The 22,651-nt window shown below is 45.8% G+C and overlaps 1 pseudogene; it reads right to left on the bottom strand.

Moving 5' to 3' along the window:
• The window catches only part of LOC138467296 (serum paraoxonase/arylesterase 2 pseudogene), a 57,490-nt pseudogene extending 40,101 nt beyond the window's left edge, over positions 1–17,389 (bottom strand).
• Positions 17,390–22,651: the final 5,262 nt, after the last annotated feature.

The following is a 22,651-nucleotide window of genomic DNA, read 5'->3' as shown; positions in this document are numbered from 1 at the left end:
GCCATAACATCTTGCAAAATGTACCTTCTATCAACCCACCAAAATGCACAACTTCCTGTTGGTGAATTTATAACCATGGCTATGATAGGTGTGGTTTTACCATGGTTATTCTGCCAACAAAAAAGCAAAGTATAAAAAAAATTCTCAAAATAACACCAGGACACACCACAATCAAACATCTTCAACTCATTGACATTGTTTAAAAGATTGTTTTTCTCGTTTTTATCCATATTTATTTTTCCGTTTCCGCATAACCGCAGCTATGAAAGGTGCATCCCTATTAGAATGCGATGTAATCATTGGTTTCAATTGCCCTGTTATTGCCACAGTTACTAAGGCGTGCCCAAATTACACAACAGCCACTGGCTGGCAAAATAACTGTGACTACTGAGAGCAGAGTATAACCATGACTACTCCAATTACCTAATATAACGTTTCCCAAATAAACAACTCCAGATTACATCACAATAAAACATAGTTAACTAATTTAAATCATTAAAAAAGAGTTTCCAGTTTTTATGTGTTTTACTTTTCTGGATTCCACAGCCCATAAACCCAGCAATAAATGGGCTTTTATAGGCTCGGTTACCGATGCATGCTGAAATCATACGATGGCGATTGGATGTTTGCATAACAGCTGTTATAACCATGCCTACACAGTCTCATGTGAGATAACCACAGCTCTCTGGGCAGGGATACCCGCAGCTACATTGCAATTGTGAGACAAAACATAAGGTGGAGAAGCTCTAATGGCAGGCCCACTACAAGCAGAAGGACAAGGCCCATGGACCTCAAGCAGCATGATGTGTAACCTGTGCTGCACCCACCTCCTCACATGAAGAACCATGAGCTCTGGTCACATTACCTCCAGTGATATCCAGTGGGGGCTTAGCTTCAGTACCTTCAACCAGCGGTGAAACAACTGTCATAACACTTTACGATCCAACCTGCTGTCATTTGACCAATGGTAAACCTGAGCGGTGCATCATCCTATGCCTCGTATGCCAAAACAGGATTCCTGGGGGAGGTGCCACCCTATATGAGAGGGCAATTATGGACCACCAAGTCTACTGCTACTGCTAGGCTCCTCTTTTTGTTTTTAAGTGGCAATTTTCAGGTTTTTTATTACAAAACAACACAAAAAATGAAAAACCTAAAACACCCAAAAACATTTTTTCCCTTTTTACTTAATAAAAATAGAAAAAGGAATGCACAGACTGTATACATTGATCAATAAATGGATATATGATCCATTTTATACAGCATGTGTCCGTTTTTGGAATTATTTTGCAATAAGCGTGGTTATGAAAATGCACAAAAATGCACCAAAATTCACCTTTTTTATAACTGCAGGAATTTGATGACAATCTCCAATGTGCACATTTCAGTATTTCAGCCACTCAAATATCCCTCAATACACCCAAGTACCCTCCCCACGCCCCAACGCACATTCCCTACCTTCTTAAGATGACCCAGCACTGCTTCTTAATACATACGTAATGTTTGGTGTGACGCACTTACATTTTGCATATTTAAAATTATTAGCATATAGCTTTGGTTATAAACGTGATTAAAGCTGTGGTTATTATGCTTTTTACCCCTCCAAATGACATTTTCCAACTTTACTTTACGGCTAACCCTGGTTATAGTTGCAGATAGCTGTGGTTATAGGCACGGTCATAGCAATGGTTGTTGAAAATTCCTTTGTGGCAATCTCAATATTTCCTGTGTCCCAGTCTCCACAATTTCACATGGCGTCCCCTTCCTCCTCCCTAGCTGTAGCCTAATGTCTTTTCACGCTTTGTGCCCATCCAAATGGCATTTTTTTCAGTTTTCGTTTATAGCTAACCACAGATATTTCCATTACAAACGCAGTTATCTCTTTCATCGAAAAACATGGGCGATTTTTAATTTCTGAAAAGGCTCTCTCCTGAAAAGCACCATGAGAGACATAGCTATCATTTTGGGTGAAGGGGCATCCTCTCCTCCATCAAACATTAAAAATAATTCTAGATGCAATAACCCCAGAACCCCAGAACCCTCCAACAAAGATTTACAGGGTAATTCATAGAATTTCGCACAAAAGTGGCGCACGCGGCTGGCGCACAGTGTGCGCGTGCGCTAAAATCGATTTCCGCGCACAGCGTATTCATGGATTTTAGCCTCCAAAACCAGCCGTGGCGCAGAGTGGCGTAGCAACCCTGCAGCAGCGCCAGATACGTCCCCAAGAACGCCCTCGCGCAAGGAAAAGCCATCAAAATTCCCAATTCAGCGCAAAGGGCTGCGCTGACCCTGGACCAGTTTACAGGGCTGCCAAACAGCAAACGCCAAGCGGGGAACGTGTATTACTGGGGTGCGTGTGAAGTTTCACACGCGAAAGGGCCTGTGCGAGTGGGGTAGGTGCATTACTGGGGTTCACGGGAAGTTTCACACGCGATTTCAGCAGGGTATGTGTATTACGGGGTTCACGGGAAGTTTCACACGCGAAAGGGCCTGTGCGAGTGGGGTACGTGTATTATGGGGGTGCGCTGTAAGTTTCACACGCGATTGGCCTCGGTACGTGTATTTCAGGGGTGCGCAGGAAGTTTCACATGCGATTGGGCTGGTTATGTGTATTTCAGGGGTGCGCGGGAAGTTTCATACGCGATTGGCCTGGGTACGTGTATTTCAGGGGTGCACGGGAAGTTTCACACGTGATTGGCCTGGGTACGTCTATTTCAGGGGTGCGCGGGAAGTTTCACACGCGATTGGCCTGGGTACGTGTATTTCAGGGGTGCGCGGGAAGTTTCACACACGATTGAGCTGGTTACATGTATTTCAGGGGTGCGCGGGAAGTTTCACATGCGATTGGGCTGGATACGTGATTTCAGGGTTGCGCGGGAAGTTTCACACGCTTTTGGCCTGTGTACGTGTATTTCAGGGGTGCGCGGGAAGTTTCACATGCGATTGGCATGGATACGTATATTTCAGGGGTACGCGGGAAGTTTCACACGGGATTGGCCTGGGTACGTGTATTTCAGGGGTGCGCGGGAAGTTTCACACGCGATTGGCCTGGGTACGTGTATTTCAGGGGTACGCGGGAAGTTTCACAGGGGATTGGCCTGGGTACGTGTATTTCAGGGGTGTGCGGAAGTCCTACATGTGAATTGGCAGTGTGGGTCCTCCCAGGTGTCCCCTCTACCCCCTCCACGGCCCCTGCAGGCAGCCCACACCACAGGGGACTACCCTGCACCCCTGGTCATGTCCCGCAGGCAGCCCATCCACCATGGGCATGCCCCCCAGCCAAGCCACATGTCACGTTGCAATATGATCACCAACTCATGTCTCCCAGCACCCCCATCCCCCAGCAGTGCAGGGCACCTGCCAGCAGGCCCCCACTCATGTCCCACATATGTCCCTCTGCACCCCCACCCCCCAGCAGTCAGGGGCACCTGCCAGCAGGCCCCCACTCATGTCCCATTGCACCCCCACCTCACAGCAGTCAGGGGCACCTGCCAGCAGGCCCCCACACATGTCCCACTCATGTCCCCTTGCACCCCCACCCCTCAGCAGTGCGGGGCACCTGCCAGCAGGCCCCCACACATGTCCCCCAGCACCCCCACCCCCCAGCAGTCAGGGGCACCTACCAGCAGGCCCCCACTCATGTCCCCTTGCACCCCCACCCCCCAGCAGTGTGGGGCACCTGCCAGCAGGCCCCCACACATGTTCCACACATGTCCTCCAGCACCCCCATGCCCCAGCAGTCAGGGGCACCTGCCAGCAGGCCCCCACTCATGTCCCCTTGCACCCCCACCCCACAGCAGTGCGGGGAACCTGCCAGTAGGCCCCAACTCATGTCCCACACATGTCCCCCAGCACCCCCTGTTAGGCGGAAACCTGTGCAGTTCCCTCTGGGACCACTGCAAAAGATTTAGGACTACAGGTGTTTGGCAGTAAACCCACTTGGTAGCAGTCTGTACCACACAGATTCACTTGGTAGCTGTGGCTGAGCAGTCAGACTTCCCTCAAGAAGAGTTGAGCAGTATGTGGAGTATACAATATAGGGCAATTCTTCACAGTAAGACAAGCAAACACGTACAAGGCTTCAGTGTAAAGATATAAAGGTATTTATTTATAACGGAACATCTATAGAAAACACTCTGACACTATCACGGCAATTAATTCAATTACAATTACTCTACGAAGCAAAAGATCAATCCCCCTAACAATAGCTCGACAAGCCTAGGTTTTACCAGCATCACTTATGTGCAGACAGAGGTGTATGCTTCCACCTGGATGGCACTCTATTATGGGAGAGAAAAATAAGTAGGTTACGAAATCAACACAGTTCAATACTTCACGGGAAAAATGCAAGGCAAGAAGACAAGAACCACGATAGATCATAAAGTTCAGAGGCCAGGCCCACTCGGTGAGAGGCAAGGTGATATGTCCCAAAAGGTCTCTTTGTGGAAATGCGTTCGAGTCTGTGTAGCAAATTGTTATTGGAAGATTGAACCAGTTCAGAACAATACGCTAGAGAAAGCTTGGAGGTGACCCTATGGAGAGGCGAGGATTAAGACACCTCACTCTATCCGGCAACAAGGGAAGCCAGGCGGACACGGTACCTTGATTGTGTAGAGACAGCTCTGGCGGGGGCAGTTGTTCCTGGTGGTGGATGCACGTCGGGTCTTTGCCAAGAGTAGAGATGATCTCGTCGTTGAAGAAAAGTGAAGTCCGGTGCACCACCAGGGAAGAGACCAGCCGCGGAGTGCTCCGTCACAAGGCACCACCTTTTGGTCGCGGTACAGGGGTAGTGGCTATCTGGTTGCCGAGGTGCTCTCCACAGGCAATTCGACCACTGCGTCCTGAGGCGAAGAAAAAGCAAAGGTGACTGGTTGTTCCCACCAGTCAGGGGAAGAGACTCTCCGGTAGGGAGATCTCTTCTGTCGTCGGGAAGTGGTGAGTTGGTTCAGCTGGGCTCCACCGGAGGTGTCGTCATTGCAGGTCGGGTCAGCTTTACCCTCGTCGGATTATAAGGTCCTGTGGCGACTTCTGAAGATCCAGTCCCAAAAGCCCTGCTTTTATGCAGAAAACCCCCATTCATTCAGCCTAGCTGTCAATCAACACACGCTAAGTGGTGAGCGGGGAGCCTCACCACTTGGGCCAATCACACCAGAGTGCGACCGGAGTTGGCAAGGCAACTCGGTCCAGGGTGCCTAAACCCCCTCCCACATCCCTGTGGTAACCCAGACAGAATGGCACCACTTTGGAGGGTCTCTGTACAGAAGCCCGCCAAAAGTGGAACAAAGGGCTCAACCTTTGGTTTAGGAGTCACAGAGACGAACACAGACGCCATTTTAAAAAAACGAGTTCTGGCAGAAAATACCATCCGATAGACTTATTTAAGATAAGTAGACCGGTGGTATGTTAGAGATTAACGAGAAACAGTATCAATCTCTAACAATGGGAAGAATCCCATAGGGTTATGTTCGGGGTCGAACATAACAAGTAGTTTCCACTGCCACCAGCCAAAACTCGACGAGGGGGGACGGGACAGTGCCCCCTCGAATAACAGACCCAGGAGTAATCAAATTACCCCTACTAGTACGTCTACAATAGGATGGTTTGTACTAGTTCTGTTAGTAAATTTAGGTCTAGTAAAGCCAATGGTGACTTTACATGCCCGGGCAGACAGTAGTCAGTCCCCGGGTATGGAGTCCATGATGGAGGTCCGCTAGGACGCCCCAGTGTTACGGCACGTAGGGTGCGGTGCAAGACACATAGAAAAACATATGAGACCCTATGGAGTAAAAGACCCCATAGCCCATAGAACACATTAACATTCAAAGGAATTACACAAATACATGTCCAAGAGTGGGAGGAAAAGAGTATCACTCTTGGCAGGATGGAAAAAAACAAACTCCAGAAATCCAGCAAAGCTGCTGGGGGACTCACTAGGTTAGGAAATTCAGCCTAAACAGAGAATTCTCCCTAACACTCGCCCCCCCAGACTAAAGGACAGGAGGATTTAATCCACTCCTGGATGAATCTCATACCTCTAGTCGATGACATACATCCTAGAGAGACCATCAGCATTTTGGTGGTGACACCCTGAACTGTGCTCAATGGTGAAATCAAACCCTTGCAGGCAGATCGACCATCTCAATAGTTTCGGGTTTTCTCCTTTCATTTGCATTAACCATCTCAAGGGTTGGTGGTCAGTCTGAATGACAAAAGTAGAACCATACAAGTATGGCCTAAACTTCTTCAGAGCCCACACGATAGCAAAGCACTCTCCTTCGATTGTTGCCCACCTTGTTTCAGGATCCTTCAGCTTGCGGCTGATGAAGCAAACGGGGTGCTCCCTACCTTTCCCATCCAGTTGACTGAGTACAGCACCTATTCGTACATTTGAAGCATCTGTCTGCACAATGAAGTGTTGGCGGTAATCAGGAGCTCTGAGTACTGGGGCTTGGCAAAGAGCCTTTTTCAGGTTTTCAAAAGCCTGATTGCACTCCTCGTTCCACCTAAGCTTTTTAGGAAATTTGGGCGAGGAGATGACATTCAGTGGAGAGGCTATGGTCCCATAGTTCTTGATGAAATTCCTGTAATACCCAGTGAGGCCTAGGAAGGCTCTCACTTGGGTTTGAGTAGTAGGTGTTGTCCAATTTTGCGCAGCTTCAATCTTACTGAGCAAAGGCCTTATTTCTCCACCTCCTACCTCATGTCCAAGATAGACTACCTTACTCTGTCCAATTTGGCATTTACTCGCCTTTATGGTCAGATTGGCTCGTCCAAGAGCCTGCAAAACATCTCTCAGGTGGGTTACATTTTCTTCCCAGGAATTGCTGAACACTGCGATGTCATCCAATTATGCCATGCAGAAGTCCTCCATCCCATTCAGAACCTGGTTTACCATCCGTTGAAACGTAGCAGGTGCATTCTTCAATCCGAAAGGCATTACCTTAAATTGGTATAAGCCAACGGGGGTCGAAAATGCAGTTTTCTCCTTGGCATGGTCTGTCAGGGCTATTTGCCAATAGCCTGACGTCAAGTCAAATGTGCTGAGGAACTTGGCTGCGCCAAGTTTGTCCACCAACTCATCTGTTCTTGGCAAAGGGTGGGCATCAGTCTTTGTGACTGCATTAAGAGCTTTATAATCCACGCAGAATCTAAGCTCTTTAGATCCAGCCTTTGGTACTAACACAACTGGGCTAGACCATGGACTTGTAGAGGGCTCTATTACCCCGAGATCAAGCATCTTGCTTACCTCACCTTTGATGTGGGTTCGTACGTGTTCTGACATTCAGTATCCTCTGCTTTTGACTGGAAGACAGTCACGAGTGAGTATGTCATGCTGGCCCCAAGGGGTCAAGCCTGGTGGAAGCAAGAACAGTGAGGCAAACTGATTCAACATAGATTTGCACTCTTCTTGTTGCTCGGGTGTCAGATTTGAAGAGAGATTTACTCCTTCAACTTTTTCGTCCAAAGGTAAGCCTCTGAGGAGATCCGGAAGAGCTTCACGCTCTTCTTCTTCCTCGGATCATGCTAAAAGCAACGCTCCTACATCAGGTCGTGAGACATACGCTTCGAGTCGGTTGGTGTGGAAGACTGTCGGAGCCTCCTTGGGATTGCCCAAGTCCACCAGATAGTTAACCTCTCTGAGTTTACCCACAACTCTGAAGGGTCCCATCCATTTGTCTTGCAAGGCCCTCTGCCTTGTTGGGATCATAACGAGAACGAGCTGGTCTTGAGCAAACTCAACCATGTTAGCCTTTTGATCGTGCCAGTGCTTGATCAATGCTTGTCCAGCTTTCAAGTTATCGCTTGCTTCTGTCATCATGTGTGACATTCTCCTCCGGAGACCTATCACATAGTCAGTCACTCTGACTGGCTTGGGGGAAGGAGCACTCTCCAACCCCTCCTTAATCAGGCCCAATGGACCTCTGATGGGATGACCATAGAGAAGTTCGAAGGGAGAATAACCTACTCCCTCCTGACGGACTTCTCTATAAGCAAAGAGAAGGCATGGCAGTAGAAGGTCCCACTTACGCTAAGGGGTTCCTCTAAAGCACCTATCATGCTCTTCATGGTTCGGTAGAACCGTTCTACCAACCCATTGGTTTGTAGGTGGTAAGCTGTAAATGAATAATACAAAGATGATTTGAAAATAAATGATGAAGCTTTATGAAACGTTGCTCTTAATACATCTTAGAGCAACATAATGATAGTGGTACACATTAAACAAGTTTGGGGCAAGCATTTAATATAATGTGCATATACTTTACAAGACCCATTAGTCCTCTTAAAAATGGCCGACAGAATTTGTAAAAACTCTAAGCCTAAGTTGCCTTTTCACTTTTCACTTTTTATTGTTTGCTAATCGTATGCATGTGTGTAAATAGACTCCCAACACAGGGAGGAGTTACTGTGAGCAAGCCACAGGAGTGTGGCGAAACACGTCAGTCAGCCTCTCTGGCATGGAAGTATTTGGGAAGCTGTTTTTAAAACTGCATTGTTAAAATAAAGCTTTTTCTACCTTTGAAAGCTTTGTTTAGCAGTTTTTGTTCTGAGCACTCCACATTTGTTTTTTCAGCAATTTTTGCCGTGTTTTGATGAAACCAATCTCCGTGATGGGAGTGCAGTTCGACAAAAAACAAAGGTTTTGTGCCTCTGTAACATTTTAATTTTTTAACAGATCTTTCCCAAACCTTTGGGTGTGGGTGAGGGAGATAGGGGGGATTGTCATACAAAATTGTTTGCAAACTTTCAACCAAATCCGTCGCACAAGTCAAAGTTTGTTAGCAATTCATTTTTGGGATTTCCCATGGAACTCTGACCCAACTTAACAATAGGGCGGTGGCCAAAGGCCATTGCGAGTGATGCCGAAAAATATACAGTATGCACGGCCAAAGGCCATGGACATCTGCGCTGTAATATATACAGTCGTCATGGCCCAAGACCATGGAAATTGGCACTGCGAAATATACAGTGGGCATGACTCAAGGCCATGGCCAACGGCCACAGTCATTGGTGCCCAAAAAATGATGGCATAACAAAACCCTTGAAATTCAAGAAAAAAAACGTTATTTGAAGACTAAACTTAATGCAAGAAAACCCTTGAAATTCAGTGCATTGTGAAACTCATGGCAGCTTAACTCAGCGCGTTCCCATTGAAAAACCCAAGAGCACATATATTATAAGAGAAGGTATACAAAATGCCATACAAAATGGCATTATTGGGGATTTGGCATTATGGGGGAGATCAACAGGAATGTGCCCAGTTAAGCCAGTCCTGAGTTTCCCAATGTGCTGAATTTCAAGGGTTGTGTTGCATATGTTTAGTCACCTTAGCTGACTGTCAACTTAAGTGTTTTCCTTCTATATTAATATATACAGATTTGTTTTTAACTACTACTGAATAACCGCAATTATCCTGCTGCTATAAAAAAAATAAACACAACACACACTACGTGTTCAATATGATTAAATACCTTCTATAGGTGGCTCTTAAAAGTGCTGTTGTGTTTTTGCATCAAAAGTATACACACAATATTATATTTTATTGCAAGAACCCCTCTACTTCACCAATCCAACTACTACATTTCTTCAAATAATTCAAAAACTTGCAACGTGTCTCTGTGCTCTTCACTTTAGATGGTCTATTCATTTTATTTTCCCAAAAAGAACATATGCTGTGCTCCTAGTCAAAAAAATGTACCCACAGCTGGAACACATATCTCTTTTTTCAAATACTCTGTCTAAAGTTATGTTGTAAAACATTTAATTAGCCAATGCTTTTCATAAATGCTCACCTATATCTTCCTCATCACTGTTAGTTCCATTCTCAAAATGATATAATCCTCCACAATCTTCTGAACAATCAGATTAATCACCTGACAACCCACTAAATGAGTAGTCACTTTCTGCTTCTGAAAGGTTCCCAATTTTGGCACCTATAAGAAATATTTCAAAAACATCCACCAATAACTGTATATATGCACCCTTCAACTTCACATACACTAATAACACAGCTCTCACTCGAGACAATGTAAAATAAATACCACCTTCCAATACCATAACATCTTGCAAAATGTACCTTCTATCAACCCACCAAAATACACAACTTCCTGTTGGTGAATTTATAACCATGGCTATGATAGGTGTGGTTTTACCATGGTTATTCTGCCAACAAAAAAGCAAAGTATAAAAAAAATTCTCAAAATAACACCAGGACACACCACAATCAAACATCTTCAACTCATTGACATTGTTTAAAAGATTGTTTTTCTCGTTTTTATCCATATTTATTTTTCCGTTTCCACATAACCGCAGCTATGAAAGGTGCATCCCTATTAGACTGCGATGTAATCATGGCTTCAATTGCCCTGTTATTGCCACAGTTACTAAGGCGTGCCCAAATTACACAACAGCCACTGGCTGGCAAAATAACTGTGACTACTGAGAGCAGAGTATAACCATGACTACTCCAATTACCTAATATAACGTTTCCCAAATAAACAACTCCAGATTACATCACAATAAAACATAGTTAACTCATTTAAATCATTAAAAAAGAGTTTCCAGTTTTTATGTGTTTTACTTTTCTGGATTCCACAGCCCATAAACCCAGCAATAAATGGGCTTTTATAGGCTCGGTTACCGATGCATGCTGAAATCACACGATGGCGATTGGATGTTTGCATAACAGCTGTTATAACCATGCCTACACAGTCTCACGTGAGATAACCACAGCTCTCTGGGCAGGGATACCCGCAGCTACATTGCAATTGTGAGACAAAACATAAGGTGGAGAAGATCTAATGGCAGGCCCACTACAAGCAGAAGGGAAAGGCCCATGGACCTCAAGCAGCATGATGTGTAACCTGTGCTGCACCCACCTCCTCACATGAAGAACCATGAGCTCTGGTCACATTACCTCCAGTGATATCCAGTGGGGGATTAGCTTCAGTACCTTCAACCAGCGGTGAAACAACCGTCATAACACTTTACGATCCAACCTGCTGTCTTTTGACCAATGGTAAACCTGAGCGGTGCATCATCCTGTGCCTCGTATGCCAAAACAGGATTCCTGGGGGAGGTGCCACCCTATATGAGAGGGCAATTATGGACCACCAAGTCTACTGCTACTGCTAGGCTCCTCTTTTTGTTTTTAAGTGGCAATTTTCAGGTTTTTTATTACAAAACAAAACAAAAAATGAAAAACCTAAAACACCCAAAAACATATTTTCCCTTTTTACTTAATAAAAATAGAAAAAAGAATGCACAGACTGTATACATTGATCAATAAATGGATATATGATCCATTTTATACAGCATGTGTCAGTTTTTGGAATTATTTTGCAATAAGCGTGGTTATGAAAATGCACAAAAATGCACCAAAATTCACCTTTTTTATAACTGCAGGAATTTGATGACAATCTCCAATGTGCACATTTCAGTATTTCAGCCACTCAAATATCCCTCAATACACCCAAGTACCCTCCCCACGCCCCAACGCACATTCCCTACCTTCTTAAGATGACCCAGCACTGCTTCTTAATACATACGTAATGTTTGGTGTGACGCACTTACATTTTGCATATTTAAAATTATTAGCATATAGCTTTGGTTATAAACGTGATTAAAGCTGTGGTTATTATGCTTTTTACCCCTCCAAATGACATTTTCCAACTTTACTTTACGGCTAACCCTGGTTATAGTTGCAGATAGCTGTGGTTATAGGCACGGTCATAGCAATGGTTGTTGAAAATTCCTTTGTGGCAATCTCAATATTTCCTGTGTCCCAGTCTCCACAATTTCACATGGCGTCCCCTTCCTCCTCCCTAGCTGTAGCCTAATGTCTTTTCACGCTTTGTGCCCATCCAAATGGCATTTTTTTCAGTTTTCGTTTATAGCTAACCACAGATATTTCCATTACAAACGCAGTTATCTCTTTCATCGAAAAACATGGGCGATTTTTAATTTCTGAAAAGGCTCTCTCCTGAAAAGCACCATGAGAGACATAGCTATCATTTTGGGTGAAGGGGCATCCTCTCCTCCATCAAACATTAAAAATAATTCTAGATGCAATAACCCCAGAACCCCAGAACCCTCCAACAAAGATTTACAGGGTAATTCATAGAATTTCGCACAAAAGTGGCGCACGCGGCTGGCGCACAGTGTGCGCGTGCGCTAAAATCGATTTCCGCGCACAGCGTATTCATGGATTTTAGCCTCCAAAACCAGCCGTGGCGCAGAGTGGCGTAGCAACCCTGCAGCAGCGCCAGATACGTCCCCAAGAACGCCCTCGCGCAAGGAAAAGCCATCAAAATTCCCAATTCAGCGCAAAGGGCTGCGCTGACCCTGGACCAGTTTACAGGGCTGCCAAACAGCAAACGCCAAGCGGGGAACGTGTATTACTGGGGTGCGTGTGAAGTTTCACACGCGAAAGGGCCTGTGCGAGTGGGGTAGGTGCATTACTGGGGTTCACGGGAAGTTTCACACGCGATTTCAGCAGGGTATGTGTATTACGGGGTTCACGGGAAGTTTCACACGCGAAAGGGCCTGTGCGAGTGGGGTACGTGTATTATGGGGGTGCGCTGTAAGTTTCACACGCGATTGGCCTCGGTACGTGTATTTCAGGGGTGCGCAGGAAGTTTCACATGCGATTGGGCTGGTTATGTGTATTTCAGGGGTGCGCGGGAAGTTTCATACGCGATTGGCCTGGGTACGTGTATTTCAGGGGTGCACGGGAAGTTTCACACGTGATTGGCCTGGGTACGTCTATTTCAGGGGTGCGCGGGAAGTTTCACACGCGATTGGCCTGGGTACGTGTATTTCAGGGGTGCGCGGGAAGTTTCACACACGATTGGGCTGGTTACATGTATTTCAGGGGTGCGCGGGAAGTTTCACATGCGATTGGGCTGGATACGTGATTTCAGGGTTGCGCGGGAAGTTTCACACGCTTTTGGCCTGTGTACGTGTATTTCAGGGGTGCGCGGGAAGTTTCACATGCGATTGGCATGGATACGTATATTTCAGGGGTACGCGGGAAGTTTCACACGGGATTGGCCTGGGTACGTGTATTTCAGGGGTGCGCGGGAAGTTTCACACGCGATTGGCCTGGGTACGTGTATTTCAGGGGTACGCGGGAAGTTTCACACGGGATTGGCCTGGGTACGTGTATTTCAGGGGTGTGCAGAGAGTCCTACATGTGAATTGGCAGTGTGGGTCCTCCCAGGTGTCCCCTCTACCCCCTCCACGGCCCCTGCAGGCAGCCCACACCACAGGGGACTACCCTGCACCCCTGGTCATGTCCCGCAGGCAGCCCATCCACCATGGGCATGCCCCCCAGCCAAGCCACATGTCACGTTGCAATATGATCACCAACTCATGTCTCCCAGCACCCCCATCCCCCAGCAGTGCAGGGCACCTGCCAGCAGGCCCCCACTCATGTCCCACATATGTCCCTCTGCACCCCCACCCCCCAGCAGTCAGGGGCACCTGCCAGCAGGCCCCCACTCATGTCCCATTGCACCCCCACCTCACAGCAGTCAGGGGCACCTGCCAGCAGGCCCCCACATATGTCCCACTCATGTCCCCTTGCACCCCCACCCCTCAGCAGTGCGGGGCACCTGCCAGCAGGCCCCCACACATGTCCCCCAGCACCCCCACCCCCCAGCAGTCAGGGGCACCTACCAGCAGGCCCCCACTCATGTCCCCTTGCACCCCCACCCCCCAGCAGTGTGGGGCACCTGCCAGCAGGCCCCCACACATGTTCCACACATGTCCTCCAGCACCCCCATGCCCCAGCAGTCAGGGGCACCTGCCAGCAGGCCCCCACTCATGTCCCCTTGCACCCCCACCCCACAGCAGTGCGGGGAACCTGCCAGTAGGCCCCAACTCATGTCCCACACATGTCCCCCAGCACCCCCTGTTAGGCGGAAACCTGTGCAGTTCCCTCTGGGACCACTGCAAAAGATTTAGGACTACAGGTGTTTGGCAGTAAACCCACTTGGTAGCAGTCTGTACCACACAGATTCACTTGATAGCTGTGGCTGAGCAGTCAGACTTCCCTCAAGAAGAGTTGAGCAGTATGTGGAGTATACAATATAGGGCAATTCTTCACAGTAAGACAAGCAAACACGTACAAGGCTTCAGTGTAAAGATATAAAGGTATTTATTTATAACGGAACATCTATAGAAAACACTCTGACACTATCACGGCAATTAATTCAATTACAATTACTCTACGAAGCAAAAGATCAATCCCCCTAACAATAGCTCGACAAGCCTAGGTTTTACCAGCATCACTTATGTGCAGACAGAAGTGTATGCTTCCACCTGGATGGCACTCTATTATGGGAGAGAAAAATAAGTAGGTTACGAAATCAACACAGTTCAATACTTCACGGGAAAAATGCAAGGCAAGAAGACAAGAACCACGATAGATCATAAAGTTCAGAGGCCAGGCCCACTCGGTGAGAGGCAAGGTGATATGTCCCAAAAGGTCTCTTTGTGCAAATGCGTTCGAGTCTGTGTAGCAAATTGTTATTGGAAGATTGAACCAGTTCAGAACAATACGCTAGAGAAAGCTTGGAGGTGACCCTATGGAGAGGCGAGGATTAAGACACCTCACTCTATCCGGCAACAAGGGAAGCCAGGCGGACACGGTACCTTGATTGTGTAGAGACAGCTCTGGCGGGGGCAGTTGTTCCTGGTGGTGGATGCACGTCGGGTCTTTGCCAAGAGTAGAGATGATCTCGTCGTTGAAGAAAAGTGAAGTCCGGTGCACCACCAGGGAAGAGACCAGCCGCGGAGTGCTCCGTCACAAGGCACCACCTTTTGGTCGCGGTACAGGGGTAGTGGCTATCTGGTTGCCGAGGTGCTCTCCACAGGCAATTCGACCACTGCGTCCTGAGGCGAAGAAAAAGCAAAGGTGACTGGTTGTTCCCACCAGTCAGGGGAAGAGACTCTCCGGTAGGGAGATCTCTTCTGTCGTCGGGAAGTGGTGAGTTGGTTCAGCTGGGCTCCACCGGAGGTGTCGTCATTGCAGGTCGGGTCAGCTTTACCCTCGTCGGATTATAAGGTCCTGTGGCGACTTCTGAAGATCCAGTCCCAAAAGCCCTGCTTTTATGCAGAAAACCCCCATTCATTCAGCCTAGCTGTCAATCAACACACGCTAAGTGGTGAGCGGGGAGCCTCACCACTTGGGCCAATCACACCAGAGTGCGACCGGAGTTGGCAAGGCAACTCGGTCCAGGGTGCCTAAACCCCCTCCCACATCCCTGTGGTAACCCAGACAGAATGGCACCACTTTGGAGGGTCTCTGTACAGAAGCCCGCCAAAAGTGGAACAAAGGGCTCAACCTTTGGTTTAGGAGTCACAGAGACGAACACAGACGCCATTTTAAAAAAACGAGTTCTGGCAGAAAATACCATCCGATAGACTTATTTAAGATAAGTAGACCGGTGGTATGTTAGAGATTAACGAGAAACAGTATCAATCTCTAACAATGGGAAGAATCCCATAGGGTTATGTTCGGGGTCGAACATAACAAGTAGTTTCCACTGCCACCAGCCAAAACTCGACGAGGGGGGACGGGACAGTGCCCCCTCGAATAACAGACCCAGGAGTAATCAAATTACCCCTACTAGTACGTCTACAATAGGATGGTTTGTACTAGTTCTGTTAGTAAATTTAGGTCTAGTAAAGCCAATGGTGACTTTACATGCCCGGGCAGACAGTAGTCAGTCCCCGGGTATGGAGTCCATGATGGAGGTCCGCTAGGACGCCCCAGTGTTACGGCACGTAGGGTGCGGTGCAAGACACATAGAAAAACATATGAGACCCTATGGAGTAAAAGACCCCATAGCCCATAGAACACATTAACATTCAAAGGAATTACACAAATACATGTCCAAGAGTGGGAGGAAAAGAGTATCACTCTTGGCAGGATGGAAAAAAACAAACTCCAGAAATCCAGCAAAGCTGCTGGGGGACTCACTAGGTTAGGAAATTCAGCCTAAACAGAGAATTCTCCCTAACACTCGCCCCCCCAGACTAAAGGACAGGAGGATTTAATCCACTCCTGGATGAATCTCATACCTCTAGTCGATGACATACATCCTAGAGAGACCATCAGCATTTTGGTGGTGACACCCTGAACTGTGCTCAATGGTGAAATCAAACCCTTGCAGGCAGATCGACCATCTCAATAGTTTCGGGTTTTCTCCTTTCATTTGCATTAACCATCTCAAGGGTTGGTGGTCAGTCTGAATGACAAAAGTAGAACCATACAAGTATGGCCTAAACTTCTTCAGAGCCCACACGATAGCAAAGCACTCTCCTTCGATTGTTGCCCACCTTGTTTCAGGATCCTTCAGCTTGCGGCTGATGAAGCAAACGGGGTGCTCCCTACCTTTCCCATCCAGTTGACTGAGTACAGCACCTATTCGTACATTTGAAGCATCTGTCTGCACAATGAAGTGTTGGCGGTAATCAGGAGCTCTGAGTACTGGGGCTTGGCAAAGAGCCTTTTTCAGGTTTTCAAAAGCCTGATTGCACTCCTCGTTCCACCTAAGCTTTTTAGGAAATTTGGGCGAGGAGATGACATTCAGTGGAGAGGCTATGGTCCCATAGTTCTTGATGAAATTCCTGTAATACCCAGTGAGGCCTAGGAAGGCTCTCACTTGGGTTTGAGTAGTAGGTGTTGTCCAATTTTGCGCAGCTTCAATCTTACTGAGCAAAGGCCTTATTTCTCCACCTCCTACCTCATGTCCAAGATAGACTACCTTACTCTGTCCAATTTGGCATTTACTCGCCTTTATGGTCAGATTGGCTCGTCCAAGAGCCTGCAAAACATCTCTCAGGTGGGTTACATTTTCTTCCCAGGAATTGCTGAACACTGCGATGTCATCCAATTATGCCATGCAGAAGTCCTCCATCCCATTCAGAACCTGGTTTACCATCCGTTGAAACGTAGCAGGTGCATTCTTCAATCCGAAAGGCATTACCTTAAATTGGTATAAGCCAACGGGGGTCGAAAATGCAGTTTTCTCCTTGGCATGGTCTGTCAGGGCTATTTGCCAATAGCCTGACGTCAAGTCAAATGTGCTGAGGAACTTGGCTGCGCCAAGTTTGTCCACCAACTCATCTGTTCTTGGCAAAGGGTGGGCATCAGTCTTTGTGACTGCATTAAGAGCTTTATAATCCACGCAGAATCTAAGCTCTTTAGATCCAGCCTTTGGTACTAACACAACTGGGCTAGACCATGGACTTGTAGAGGGCTCTATTACCCCGAGATCAAGCATCTTGCTTACCTCACCTTTGATGTGGGTTCGTACGTGTTCTGACATTCAGTATCCTCTGCTTTTGACTGGAAGACAGTCACGAGTGAGTATGTCATGCTGGCCCCAAGGGGTCAAGCCTGGTGGAAGCAAGAACAGTGAGGCAAACTGATTCAACATAGATTTGCACTCTTCTTGTTGCTCGGGTGTCAGATTTGAAGAGAGATTTACTCCTTCAACTTTTTCGTCCAAAGGTAAGCCTCTGAGGAGATCCGGAAGAGCTTCACGCTCTTCTTCTTCCTCGGATCATGCTAAAAGCAACGCTCCTACATCAGGTCGTGAGACATACGCTTCGAGTCGGTTGGTGTGGAAGACTGTCGGAGCCTCCTTGGGATTGCCCAAGTCCACCAGATAGTTAACCTCTCTGAGTTTACCCACAACTCTGAAGGGTCCCATCCATTTGTCTTGCAAGGCCCTCTGCCTTGTTGGGATCATAACGAGAACGAGCTGGTCTTGAGCAAACTCAACCATGTTAGCCTTTTGATCGTGCCAGTGCTTGATCAATGCTTGTCCAGCTTTCAAGTTATCGCTTGCTTCTGTCATCATGTGTGACATTCTCCTCCGGAGACCTATCACATAGTCAGTCACTCTGACTGGCTTGGGGGAAGGAGCACTCTCCAACCCCTCCTTAATCAGGCCCAATGGACCTCTGATGGGATGACCATAGAGAAGTTCGAAGGGAGAATAACCTACTCCCTCCTGACGGACTTCTCTATAAGCAAAGAGAAGGCATGGCAGTAGAAGGTCCCACTTACGCTAAGGGGTTCCTCTAAAGCACCTATCATGCTCTTCATGGTTCGGTTGAACCGTTCTACCAACCCATTGGTTTGTAGGTGGTAAGCTGTAAATGAATAATACAAAGATGATTTGAAAATAAATGATGAAGCTTTATGAAACGTTGCTCTTAATACATCTTAGAGCAACATAATGATAGTTGTACACATTAAACAAGTTTGGGGCAAGCATTTAATATAATGTGCATATACTTTACAAGACCCATTAGTCCTCTTAAAAATGGCCGACAGAATTTGTAAAAACTCTAAGCCTAAGTTGCCTTTTCACTTTTCACTTTTTATTGTTTGCTAATCGTATGCATGTGTGTAAATAGACTCCCAACACAGGGAGGAGTTACTGTGAGCAAGCCACAGGAGTGTGGCGAAACACGTCAGTCAGCCTCTCTGGCATGGAAGTATTTGGGAAGCTGTTTTTAAAACTGCATTGTTAAAATAAAGCTTTTTCTACCTTTGAAAGCTTTGTTTAGCAGTTTTTGTTCTGAGCACTCCACATTTGTTTTTTCAGCAATTTTTGCCGTGTTTTGATGAAACCAATCTCCGTGATGGGAGTGCAGTTCGACAAAAAACAAAGGTTTTGTGCCTCTGTAACATTTTAATTTTTTAACAGATCTTTCCCAAACCTTTGGGTGTGGGTGAGGGAGATAGGGGGGATTGTCATACAAAATTGTTTGCAAACTTTCAACCAAATCCGTCGCACAAGTCAAAGTTTGTTAGCAATTCATTTTTGGGATTTCCCATGGAACTCTGACCCAACTTAACAATAGGGCGGTGGCCAAAGGCCATTGCGAGTGATGCCGAAAAATATACAGTATGCACGGCCAAAGGCCATGGACATCTGCGCTGTAATATATACAGTCGTCATGGCCCAAGACCATGGAAATTGGCACTGCGAAATATACAGTGGGCATGACTCAAGGCCATGGCCACCAGCCACAGTCATTGGTGCCCAAAAAATGATGGCATAACAAAACCCTTGAAATTCAAGAAAAAAAACGTTATTTGAAGACTAAACTTAATGCAAGAAAACCCTTGAAATTCAGTGCATTGTGAAACTCATGGCAGCTTAACTCAGCGCGTTCCCATTGAAAAACCCAAGAGCACATATATTATAAGAGAAGGTATACAAAATGCCATACAAAATGGCATTATTGGGGATTTGGCATTATGGGGGAGATCAACAGGAATGTGCCCAGTTAAGCCAGTCCTGAGTTTCCCAATGTGCTGAATTTCAAGGGTTGTGTTGCATATGTTTAGTCACCTTAGCTGACTGTCAACTTAAGTGTTTTCCTTCTATATTAATATATACAGATTTGTTTTTAACTACTACTGAATAACCGCAATTATCCTGCTGCTATAAAAAAAATAAACACAACACACACTACGTGTTCAATATGATTAAATACCTTCTATAGGTGGCTCTTAAAAGTGCTGTTGTGTTTTTGCATCAAAAGTATACACACAATATTATATTTTATTGCAAGAACCCCTCTACTTCACCAATCCAACTACTACATTTCTTCAAATAATTCAAAAACTTGCAACGTGTCTCTGTGCTCTTCACTTTAGATGGTCTATTCATTTTATTTTCCCAAAAAGAACATATTCTGTGCTCCTAGTCAAAAAATTTTACCCACAGCTGGAACACATATCTCTTTTTTCAAATACTCTGTCTAAAGTGATGTTGTAAAACCAGAAACATTTAATTAGCCAATGCTTTTCATAAATGCTCACCTATATCTTCCTCATCACTGTTAGTTCCATTCTCAAAATGATATAATCCTCCACAATCTTCTGAACAATCAGATTAATCACCTGACAACCCACCAAATGAGTAGTCACTTTCTGCTTCTGAAATGTTCTCAATTTTGGCACCTCTAAGAAATATTTCAAAAACATCCACCAATAACTGTATATATGCACCCTTCAACTTCACATACACTAATAACACAGCTCTCACTCGAGACAATGTAAAATAAATACCACCTTCCAATGCCATAACATCTTGCAAAATGTACCTTCTATCAACCCACCAAAATGCACAACTTCCTGTTGGTGAATTTATAACCATGGCTATGATAGGTGTGGTTTTACCATGGTTATTCTGCCAACAAAAAAGCAAAGTAAAAAAAAAATTCTCAAAATAACACCAGGACACACCACAATCAAACATCTTCAACTCATTGACATTGTTTAAAATAATTTTTTTCTCGTTTTTATCCATATTTATTTTTCCGTTTCCACATAACCGCAGCTATGAAAGGTGCATCCCTATTAGAATGCGATGTAATCATTGGCTTCAATTGCCCTGTTATTGCCACAGTTACTAAGGCGTGCCCAAATTACACAACAGCCACTGGCTGGCAAAATAACTGTGACTACTGAGAGCAGAGTATAACCATGACTACTCCAATTACCTAATATAACGTTTCCCAAATAAACAACTCCATATTACATCACAATAAAACATAGTTAACTCATTTAAATCATTAAAAAAGAGTTTCCAGTTTTTATGTGTTTTACTTTTCTGGATTCCACAGCCCATAAACCCAGCAATAAATGGGCTTTTATAGGCTCGGTTACCGATGCATGCTGAAATCATACGATGGCGATTGGATGTTTGCATAACAGCTGTTATAACCATGCCTACACAGTCTCATGTGAGATAACCACAGCTCTCTGGGCAGGGATACCCGCAGCTACATTGCAATTGTGAGACAAAACATAAGGTGGAGAAGCTCTAATGGCAGGCCCACTACAAGCAGAAGGACAAGGCCCATGGACCTCAAGCAGCATGATGTGTAACCTGTGCTGCACCCACCTCCTCACATGAAGAACCATGAGCTCTGGTCACATTACCTCCAGTGATATCCAGTGGGGGCTTAGCTTCAGTACCTTCAACCAGCGGTGAAACAACCGTCATAACACTTTACGATCCAACCTGCTGTCATTTGACCAATGGTAAACCTGAGCGGTGCATCATCCTATGCCTCGTATGCCAAAACAGGATTCCTGGGGGAGGTGCCACCCTATATGAGAGGGCAATTATGGACCACCAAGTCTACTGCTACTGCTAGGCTCCTCTTTTTGTTTTTAAGTGGCAATTTTCAGGTTTTTTATTACAAAACAACACAAAAAATGAAAAACCTAAAACACCCAAAAACATTTTTTCCCTTTTTACTTAATAAAAATAGAAAAAGGAATGCACAGACTGTATACATTGATCAATAAATGGATATATGATCCATTTTATACAGCATGTGTCCGTTTTTGGAATTATTTTGCAATAAGCGTGGTTATGAAAATGCACAAAAATGCACCAAAATTCACCTTTTTATAACTGCAGGAATTTGATGACAATCTCAAATGTGCACATTTCAGTATTTCAGCCACTCAAATATCCCTCAATACACCCAAGTACCCTCCCCACGCCCCAACGCACATTCCCTACCTTCTTAAAATGACCCAGCACTGCTTCTTAATACATACGTAATGTTTGGTGTGACGCACTTACATTTTGCATATTTAAAATTATTAGCATATAGCTTTGGTTATAAACGTGATTAAAGCTGTGGTTATTATGCTTTTTACCCCTCCAAATGACATTTTCCAACTTTACTTTACGGCTAACCCTGGTTATAGTTGCAGATAGCTGTGGTTATAGGCACGGTCATAACAATGGTTGTTGAAAATTCCTTTGTGGCAATCTCAATATTTCCTGTGTCCTAGTCTCCACAATTTCACATGGCGTCCCCTTCCTCCACCCTAGCTGTAGCCTAATGTCTTTTCACGCTTTGTGCCCATCCAAATGGCATTTTTTTCAGTTTTCGTTTATAGCTAACCACAGATATTTCCATTACAAACGCAGTTATCTCTTTCATCGAAAAACATGGGAGATTTTTCATTTCTGAAAAGGCTCTCTCCTGAAAAGCACCATGGGAGACATAGCTATCATTTTGGGTGAAGGGGCATCCTCTCCTCCATCAAACATTAAAAATGATTCTAGATGCAATAGCCCCAAAACCCCAGAACCCTCCAGCAAAGATTTACAGGGTAATTCATAGAATTTCGCACAAAAGTGGCGCACGCGGCTGGCGCACAGTGTGTGCGTGCGCTAAAATCGATTTCCGCGCACAGTGTATTCATGGATTTTAGCCTCCAAAACCAGCCGTGGCACAGAGTGGTGTTGCGACCCTGCAGCAGCGCCAGATACGCCCCCAAGAACGCTCTCGCGCAAGGAAAAGCCATCAAAATTCCCAATTCAGCGCAAAGGGCTGCGCTGACCCTGGACCAGTTTACAGGGCTGCCAAACAGCAAACGCCAAGCGGGGAACGTGTATTACTGGGGTGCGTGTGAAGTTTCACAAGCGATTTCAGCAGGGTATGTGTATTACGGGGTTCACGGGAAGTTTCACACGCAAAAGGGCCTGTGCGAGTGGGGTACGTGTATTATGGGGGTGCGCTGTAAGTTTCACACGCGATTGGCCTGGGTACGTGTATTTCAGGGGTGCGCAGGAAGTTTCACATGCGA

This window comes from Ambystoma mexicanum, chromosome 4q (assembly GCF_040938575.1).
Source record: "Ambystoma mexicanum isolate Mex_15411 chromosome 4q, UKY_AmexF1_1, whole genome shotgun sequence".
Lineage (NCBI taxonomy): Eukaryota > Metazoa > Chordata > Amphibia > Caudata > Ambystomatidae > Ambystoma > Ambystoma mexicanum.
Note: the sequence above shows the minus strand (reverse complement) of the source record. Positions and strands in the feature narration are given on the sequence as shown.